We start from the raw sequence: 9,403 nt of genomic DNA, 5'->3' as shown, positions 1-9,403 counted from the left end.
TCCATCTGCTGAAGGCTCAGCAATGAAGCGGTTAATGCTGACATGTCACCACCCCAGGAAAACCGCTCGGGAGCAGGGCAGTTCAGCCTGTAGAATCTTTTCCCAGGCTGGCTGCAGACTCAGGCAAACATCACTGGGCTAGTTACACTCAGTTCACATTTGGAAAGTCTCCCCTCCCTCACCTTGAAAGGGCAAAGGCTGGATGGAAACATCCATTTTCAAACCAAGAGCTGGGAATCTGCAGCCTGAAATGCCACAGGGGTCAGGAGCAGCCCGGTGACTGACACCACTGGCCTATCTGGATTTATCACCATTGTTACCTGTATTGCCCCAGTGCTTAGGAGCCCGATGGTTGGACCAGGACCCCATTACGCCAGGGGCTGTACAAACACAGAACACAAAGACCAGCCCTGCCCCAAGCAGCTTACAACTGAAGGCCAGGTCTATGCTGCAAAGTTTCCCCCGCACACATATATTGGTCAGGAGTATGGAAAAATCCACCCCACAACTGTACTATGTGCTAAAAGGAGGAAATTAAACTAGGGTCAAAGGGGACAGATGACAAAAACCCACATGTAGGTCTATTAAAAAAAAAAAAGGTGACCTTAACAGAGGGCTGAATGTTGGGGGAGGGGGAAATGGAAAATTACAACAGAGTCGTAGGAGCAACAAGAGGGAAACCTGTTAGAATCTGCTCAACATCTTAGATGTCTACAGACAAACACAAGCAGTATGGTGAATACACAGGAAGAACTGGATGAATTAGTCCATAATATAAATTATGACTTAAGTGGCACCACAGAGATTTTGTGGGATCAGCCTCATGACTGGCATGTTGGTATGGAGGGGTACAGCTTGTTAAGGAATGCCAGGGAGGGGGGCTGAATTATGCATTGAGACTGTATGCACTTGTTCTGAGATCCAGCAGGATGGGAGAGGCAGACCAGTTGAAAGTCTCTGGTAGGAACAGGAGGACTTTCCCTGGACATCTGCTGGTGAAGCAAAATGGCAAAACACGGAATGTCAGTAAGTTTTTGGAATGTGTTGGAATGGTTGGGTTCCGGCAGTGAAGGAAGTAACCAGGGGGCAGCCAATTTAGACTTGTTTCTGACCAACAGGGAGGGATTAGTGGTGAATCTGAAGTTTGAAGAAAATTTGGGTGACAGTGACCATGACATGAGACATTTCATGATCCTAAGGAAAGAAAGAAGAGAGAGCTGCAGAGTAGGGCAGCTGATGTCCAATAAGCAGCTTTTAACCAACTCCACAAACTGGTAGCTCAGGTCCCATAGGAAGAAATTCTTAGGGATAAAGGAGATCTGGCAGTTTCTCAGGGAGACAATACTAAAGATGCAACAGTAAACTTTCCCATGCAAAGGAAAGATAGGAAGAATAGTAAAAGGCCCCATTAGGAGCTCTTTAATGACCTGAAAAAAAATCAAAAGGAACCCTACAGAAAGTATAAACATAGACTAATTGCTAGAGAATAGTACAAAAGAACAGCACAAGCATGTAGGGACAAAATCAGCCAGACCAAGGCCGCAAATGAGTTACCCCTGGCAAGGGACATAAAAAAGCCATAAGAAAAGGTTTTATAAATGCATTAGGAGCCAGACCAAGACAAAGGAAGGTGTAGGTCTTCTACTGAGGAGGGAAGGAGAGCTAACAATGGATGATATCAAGAAGGCTGGGGTGTTTAACGCCCATTTTGCTTCAATCTTCACTAAAAAGGTAAATTGTGACCAGGTACTTTAACACAATTAATATTAACATCAAGGGGGAAGGAATGCAAGCCACAATAGGGAAAGAACATGTTAATGAATAGTTAGATAACAGCTGTATTCAAGTTGGAAGGGCCTGATAAAATTCATTCCACGTATGCAAGCAAATAGCTGAAACAATTTCAGAACATTAGCAACTATCTTTGAAAGAACTCATAGCAGACAGGTGAGATCCCAGAGGCCTGGAGAAGGGCAAACATTGTGCCTATCTTTAAAAAGGACTTGGGGAATTATAGACCGGTCAGGCAAACTTCAATACCTGGAAACAAATTATGAAACAATTTGCAAGTGCCTAGGGATACTAGATGCATAAGGAATAGTCAGCATGACTATTGTGAGTCAAGAACAAATCCTGCCAAACCAACCTAATGTCCTTGTTTGACAGTGTTACTGACCTCATGGATATGGGGGAGGCTGTAGCTGCGAGCTAGCTTGATTTCAGCAATGCTTTTAACACAGTCCCACATGGCATTCTCATAAGCAAACTAGAAAAATGTGGTCTAGATGAAATTACTATGAAGTTGGGTGCAAAATTGGTTGAAAGAGCATACTCAGAGTAGTTATCAGTGGTTCGCTGTCTAACTGGGGTGTACGTTTCTAGGGAGCTCCGGCAGGGGTTAGTCTGGGTCTGGTACTCCTCCACATTTTCATTATTTAGATAATGGAGTGGCGCGTATGCGTACAACATTTGCAGATGACACCAAACTGGGACGGGCTGCAAGCACTTTGGAGGCCAGGATTAAAATTCAAAACAACCTTGACAAACTGGAGAATTGGAAATCTACAAGATGAAATTAAATAAAGACAAGTGCAAAGTACAACACATAGGAAGAAAAAATAAAATGCACAACTACAAATAGGGAATCACTGGGTAAGTGGTAGTGCTTTTCAGCTTGGAAAAGAGATGACTAAGGGGGGATATGATAGTGGTCTCTAAAATGGGGTGGAGAAAGGAAATAAGGAAGTATTATTTACTCCTTCTCATAACACAAGATCGAGGGGTCACCAAATTAATGGGCAGCAGGTTTAAAACAAACAAAAGGAAGTATTTCTTCATACAACGCACAGTCAACCCGTGGAACTCTTTGCCAGAGGATGTTGTGAAGGCCAAGACTATAACAGGGTTCAAAAAAGAATTAGATAAGTTCATGGAGGACAGGTCCACCAATGGCTATTAGCCAGGATGGGCTGGGATGGTGCCCCTAGCCTCTGTTTGCCAGAAGCTAGGAATGGGCGACAGGGGATGGATCACTTGATGATTCCCTGTTCTGTTCATTACCAGCATTGGCCATTGTCGGAAGACAGGATACTGGGCTAGATGGACCCTTGATCTGATCCAGTGTGACCGTTCTTACATACTGCTGAAAAGGATCTGGGGTGATAGTTGATCACAAATTGAATATGAGTCAACAATGAGACGCAGTTGCAAAGAAGGCTAATCTCATCTTGGGCTGTGTTAACAGGAGTGTTGTATGTAAGACACGGGACGTAATTGTCCTGTTCTGCATGGCACTGGTGAAGGCTCGGCTGGAGCACCGTGTTCAGTTCTGGGCCCTGCACTTCAGGAAAGATATGGATAAATTGGAGAGCCCAGGTGAGAGCAACAAAAATTATCAAAGGTTTGGAAAACTTGATCTACGAGAAAAGGTTAAAAAGATGGGGCCTGGTTAGTCTTGAGAATAGAAAACTGAGGGGGTGGGAGGGACCTGACAGTCTTCAGCTACGTTAGGGGCTGTCAGAAAGAGCACAGTGATGGATTGTTCTCCATGTCCACTGGAGGTAGGACAAAAAATGATGGCTTCACCTGCAGCACAGGAGATTTAGGTCAGATATTAGGATTCAGAAAATCTTTCTAGTTCTCAGGGGAGTTACGCTCTGGGACAGGCTTCCAAGGGAGGTCGTGGAATCGTCATCACTGGAGGTGTTTAAGAACAGGTTGGACAAACCCCTGTCAGGGCGGGTCTAGGTTTATTTGGTCCTGCGTTAGCCCAGGGGGCTGGGCTAGATGACCTCTTGAGGTTCCTTCCAGCCCTACATCTCCATGATTCTATGCTGGCATCCCCCATCCCCAAACCGTCTCCAATTTATCAACATGCTTCTTGAAATGTGGGCACCAGAACTGGACAAACTATTCCAGCAGCAGTTGCACCAGTGCCAAATACAAGAGGTAAAATTACCTCTCTGCACCTACTTGAGATTCCTTTTTATGCATCCCAGGATTGTATTAGTTTTTTCGGCCATGGCATTACACTGGTTTCTCATGTTCAGTGGATTATCCACCACAACCCACAAATCTTTTTCAGAGTCACTGCTTCCCAGGAGGGAGTCCCCCATCCTGTAAGCATGGCCTATAATTATCTGGCTCATCCTGCTTCCCTTTTGTTCCTAGTTGTACACATTCACATTTAGCCATATTAAAGGCATATTGTTTACTTGTTCCCAATTTATCTGTGAATCAGTGACCTATCCTCTTCATTGTTTACTACTCCCCCAATTGTTGTGTCATCTGTAAACTTTTTGAGTGATAATTTTATGTTTTCTTCAAGGTCACCGATAAAAATGTTAAATAGCGTAGTGCCAAGAACAGATCCCTGCAGACACCAAGGGAAAGAGACCTGCTCACTCACAATTCCCCTTTAGTTACATATTGAGACCTATCAGTTAGCCAGTTTTAATCCACTTAACGTGTGCAATGTTCATTTTAGATCCTTCTAGCTTTTTAATTAAAATGTGGCCCAGTATCAAGTCAAATGCCTTACAGCAGTTTAATTATATTACATTAACTCTATCATCTTTTTCAAACAAACTTGCAATCTCATAAAAATATTTGACAGGATCTGTTTTCCATAAACCCATGTTGACTGGCATTAATAGCATTACTCTCCTTTAATTATTTATTAATCAAGTCCTGTATTCGATGCTCCATTGTCTTGCCAGGAATTTATGTCAGGCTGGTAGGCCTATAATTACCTGGCTCATCCTGTTTACCCTTCTTTAAAAAATGGCACAACATCAACTGTCTTCCAGTCTTCTGGAACTTCCCCAGGGCTCCAAGACTTGTTGAAAATCAACATTAGCAGTCCAGTGAATATCTCAGCCAACTCTTTAAAAACTCTTGGATGCAAGTTAGCTGGACCTGCTGATTTAAAAATCCTGGCTAATAATAAAAATGTCTAACTTTAGTAGCAGCGGTTTAACACCCTCCAGAGATATTAGTGGAAGGGAAAGAGTATTGTCATCACCATATGGTGAGACAATATCATCTGTTTCTCCCTGAATACAGAATAGAACACTTCTGCTTTTTCTACATTATTATCAATAATTCTACAATTTCCGTCTACTAATGGACCAATACCATTGTCAGGATTCTTTTTGTTCCTAATATGTTTTAAAAACTCCTTCTGACTGTCCTTAACTCTGCTGACCATAGATTTCTCCTTGGGTCCCGTGGCTTCCCTTATCAATTTTCTGAAATTCCTAGTTTCTGGTTTATATTAATTACTATCAACTTCCCCTTTTCTCCGTTTGTGTGTCTATATATATATATATACACACATACACACACACACACATACACGGCTGTCTTCATTCCCCCTCTAATTCCTCCTAGCTGTATCTGTGTCTTCCCCCATCAGAATTAAGAGAGTTTGGTCCCTTCATGACAAGCTTTTGCCTTCATAGCTATGTTGGTCAGGGGTGTGATGAGGTGTGATTTGTGACTGGCAGAACTACGCTGGCAATAGCCCCTAGTGTGGACAAAGCTTACACTGGCCCCAAACTGTGCTTTTACCGGTTCCTCAAATGAAACAACCCATACCTACAAAAGGATTCCCCCACCCAGTATAACTGCACCTACACTGGGGCTTTTGCAAGCACAGCTAAAATCAGGTAAGGGTTTGATTCCCCCCGACAGTTATGTTGGCAAAACTTCTAAGTGTGGACCACGCTGCAGGTGGGTCCGGAATAAGCTATCCCACCCAAAGCACACTTTTGTTGGTAAAAGCTGCGTCCACACTAGGAGCGCTTTGCTGATATAATCTACTGGTCTAACTACACAAAGACCTGACCAAGGAGAGGGCCTCTCTCACACATGGCCCTGGCTGTGGCGTGCCCTGGTGAGCGATGCGAAGGCCAGGCAGACAGCAGCATGAAGCGAGGTAACGCCCAAGGGTCACATTTCCCCGTGACCCCTGCAGACCTGAGCCTCTGATGGTGCGGCCACTATTTCTAAAACACAGAATCAGTGAATGGTGCTAAAGAAACAACCTCATGTGGCTTCCTACAGGGCGAGTTCCAGGGCTTAAATTCAGCCAGAGCTGTCTGGAATGGAGCCCCGGGAAATATTTTCAACTCCCCTGGGGCTTTTATAGCATTGGGGGTGCGGGGGGGAGGAGATAGCCATGGGGGCTCCAGGAAATACTCTATGAAAATTTAAGCCCAGGCTACTTCCCTTAACTCCTTCTGCTGCGCTTGGCCATGGGGGAGCTGAGACGGGTGTGCGGCGGGCGGGACTGGGGGGCTCAGGGGTGTGGAGGGGGGTGATGGGAAGCAGGGAGGAGTGGTACACAGGCAGGGGGGCAGCAGAGGCGGGCCGGGGGAGCAAGGTGTGCGAGGGGCTCCTCCTGAGAAGCAGCGCCCACTGGGCCGAGGGGGGGAAGGGCAAGGGCGCCCCTGGCGGTCAGTCCCGGTGCCAGGGGTGCGGGGACCCGGCCCCGAGGACCCCCCCCGTCCCAGGCTCCACCCCAGGGCTGCGGCTGCTCCCCTCGGGGCAGCGCTTCCAGCAGCCCGGACCCCGGCTCCAGACCCCGCTACGACCCGCTCGCTGCTGGCCCGGCCTCTGGAGAAGGGGGTTTTACCCACGGAAGCTCCGTGAGTCTCCAGGGTGCCCCGGGCTCCCGCCACCCGGCCTCGGCCACCGCCTGCAGCCCTGACGGGGGCGGGCGGCTCGCGACCCCAGCGCCCCCCGGCTCCTGCAGAGGCCGGAGCGGGCCCGGGGCTGGAGGCGGGGGCCCGGGGGCGGGGGGCCCGGCTGCTCGGGGGGCTCCCGTGCCGCAGCGGGGCCGGCCGCTGCCTCAGGCCGGGCCCCGAGCTCGCAGGACCCGGCTCTCGAGTCCCCGCAACGTCGGGCCCGACCCGGCGGGAACGGGACCCCAACAGCAGCCCCGGGAGCGACCGGGACCGGCCCGCCCCGGGACTGCCCCCCCGCCGTGCCGTGCCCCGCCCCGCCCCCGGGACTGCCCCCCGCGCCGTGCCCCGCCCCGCCCCGCCCCGGGACTGCCCCCCGCGCCGTGCCCCGCCCCGCCCCGCCCCGCCCCGGGACTGCCCCCCGCGCCGTGCCCCGCCCCGCCCCGCCCCGGGACTGCCCCCCGCGCCGTGCCCCGCCCCGCCCCGCCCCGCCCCCGGGACTGCTGCCCCCCCGGGACTGCCCCCCGCGCCGTGCCCCGCCCCGCCCCGCCCCGCCCCCGGGACTGCTGCCCCCCCGGGACTGCCCCCCGCGCCGTGCCCCGCCCCGCCCCGGGACTGCCCCCCGCGCCGTGCCCCGCCCCGCCCCGCCCCGCCCCGGGACTGCCCCCCGCGCCGTGCCCCGCCCCGCCCCGCCCCGGGACTGCCCCCCGCGCCGTGCCCCGCCCCGCCCCGCCCCGCCCCGGGACTGCCCCCCGCGCCGTGCCCCGCCCCGCCCCGCCCCCGGGACTGCTGCCCCCCCGGGACTGCCCCCCGCGCCGTGCCCCGCCCCGCCCCGCCCCGGGACTGCTGCCCCCCCGCCCCGCCCCGCCCCGGGACTGCCCCCCGCGCCGTGCCCCGCCCCCGGGACTGCTGCCCCCCCGCCGTGCCCCGCCCCGCCCCGCCCCCGGGACTGCTGCCCCCCCCGGGACTGCCCCCCGCGCCGTGCCCCGCCCCGCCCCCGGGACTGCCCCCCCCCGCCGTGCCCCGCCCCCGGGAATGCTGCCCCCCCCCGGGACGGCCCCTCCCGCCCCGCTCCCGGGACTGCCCCCCCCGCCGTGCCCCGCCCCGCCCCCGGGACTGCCCCCCCCCGCCGTGCCCCGCCCCCGGGACTGCTGCCCCCCCCCGGGACGGCCCCTCCCGCCCCGCTCCCGGGACTGCCCCCCCCCGCCGTGCCCCGCCCCCGGCCCAGGCTCCGAAGCGGGCGGGCGCCGCGTTCCGTCCCGCTCACAGTCCGGGCACTTCCGGTTCGTGGCGGCGGAGACCGGAAGTGCATCTGGTCGGACCCGGTTCGTTGTGACACCAGCCCCGGCTCCGCTGCTCCGGGTAGCACCGGCCCAGGTGGGGGGGGGTCTGAGGATGGGGTCGGGGTCGGGGTCCTGGGGGGTGGGTCTGGGGGGGGTCTGAGAATGGGGTCCTGGGGGGAATGGCTGGGGGGGGTCTGAGAATGGGGTCCTGGGGGGAATGGCTGGGGGGGGGGGTCTGAGGATGGGGTCAGGGTCCTGGGGGGATGGGCTGGGGGGGTCTGAGGATGGGGTCCTGGGGGAAGGGCTGGGGGGGTCTGAGGATGGGGTCGGGGTCCTGGGGGGTGGGGCTGGGGGGGTCTGAGGATGGGGTCCTGGGGGGAATGGCTTGGGGGGGGGTCTGAGGATGGGGTCAGGGTCCTGGGGGGATGGGCTGGGGGGGGGTCTGAGAATGGGGTCAGGGTCCTGGGGGAAAGGGCTGGGGGGAGGTCTGAAGTTGGGGTCGGGGTCCTGGGGGGAAGGGCTGGAGAGGTCTGAGGATGGGGTCAGGGTCCTGGGGCGAGGTCTGAAGTTGGGGTTGGAGTCCTGGGGGGGTGGGGTTGGACATAGGGTCTCTGGGCAGGGATTGAGGGAGTTTGCTCCTGAGGTGGGGCAGGGATTAGTGGGCCCTGGGGAATCTGTATTCAGGTGGGTGCCCTGAGAGATCACAGATGCAAGGCCAGAAAGGACCATTCTGATCATCACGTCTGACCCCTGTATAGCACGGGCCAGAGAGCTGCCCCCAAGAATTCCTGGAGCAGATCTGTTAGAAAAACATCTCATCGTGATTTGAAAATGGATCCACCAGGACCCAGTGGGCCTTAATCACCATCTCAGCACCCTAGGAAATCCCAGCCAGTTTTAGCCCTGGGCTCTGACTGAGGTGTCATTTTGCATTTTCTCCTGTTGGTAAATCCCAAAGAGAAGCCAGCGCTAGCAGCCTTTGCAGTGGGAGGGGGTCTGTACAGAGTGGAAGTCTGGGATCCAGGCAGGTAACAGGACTGATTGTCACACCCCATCCCATTTGGGCAAGTGGCAGCTTCTCACTTACCAGGATTTTCCTTCTTTTAAAAGTTTCTTTTTACTGAGCCCATGGGAAAGTAACACAGCCGTACTGGTGCCTGTGAGGAATGTGCTCTAATAAAAGTCATCCTCTCTCAGCTGGCTGGGTGAACGGATGAGCAGTCATCCGCAGGAATCTTTTATACTCTTAGGAGATGAAGATCTAGGTGGGGATGTTTTAGCAATTTAACCATCATGTTTAAGATGGCTAGTCTCCCTGGAACCACTGGTTGAAATCTCAACAGCCCTGGATCCACAATAAATAAGTAGAATTCCAGGCACTTTATTGTGTGTGTAGCTTTGGATAGGACCTTACAAATGCCGGTCTTCTCTGCT

The 9,403-nt window shown here is 53.7% G+C and overlaps 1 protein-coding gene across 3 annotated transcripts in view; it reads left to right on the top strand.

Annotated features, from left to right (window-relative positions):
- Positions 1-6,527: 6,527 nt before the first annotated feature.
- DMAP1 (DNA methyltransferase 1 associated protein 1) overlaps positions 6,528-9,403 on the top strand; it is a 50,078-nt gene continuing 47,202 nt past the window's right edge. Inside the window, exon 1 of one of the 3 annotated variants that reach the window (XM_074962339.1) lies at positions 6,528-6,650. The gene's annotated coding sequence lies outside the window, so the exon portion shown is untranslated. Of the gene's footprint in view, positions 6,651-7,968; positions 8,064-8,864; positions 8,889-9,403 lie in introns of those variants that run through there. The other 2 variants (XM_074962338.1, XM_074962340.1) reach the window with 2 other exon arrangements.

Source organism: Natator depressus, chromosome 8 (genome assembly GCF_965152275.1).
Source record: "Natator depressus isolate rNatDep1 chromosome 8, rNatDep2.hap1, whole genome shotgun sequence".
Lineage (NCBI taxonomy): Eukaryota > Metazoa > Chordata > Testudines > Cheloniidae > Natator > Natator depressus.
This window is presented reverse-complemented; position numbering and strand designations above follow the sequence as displayed.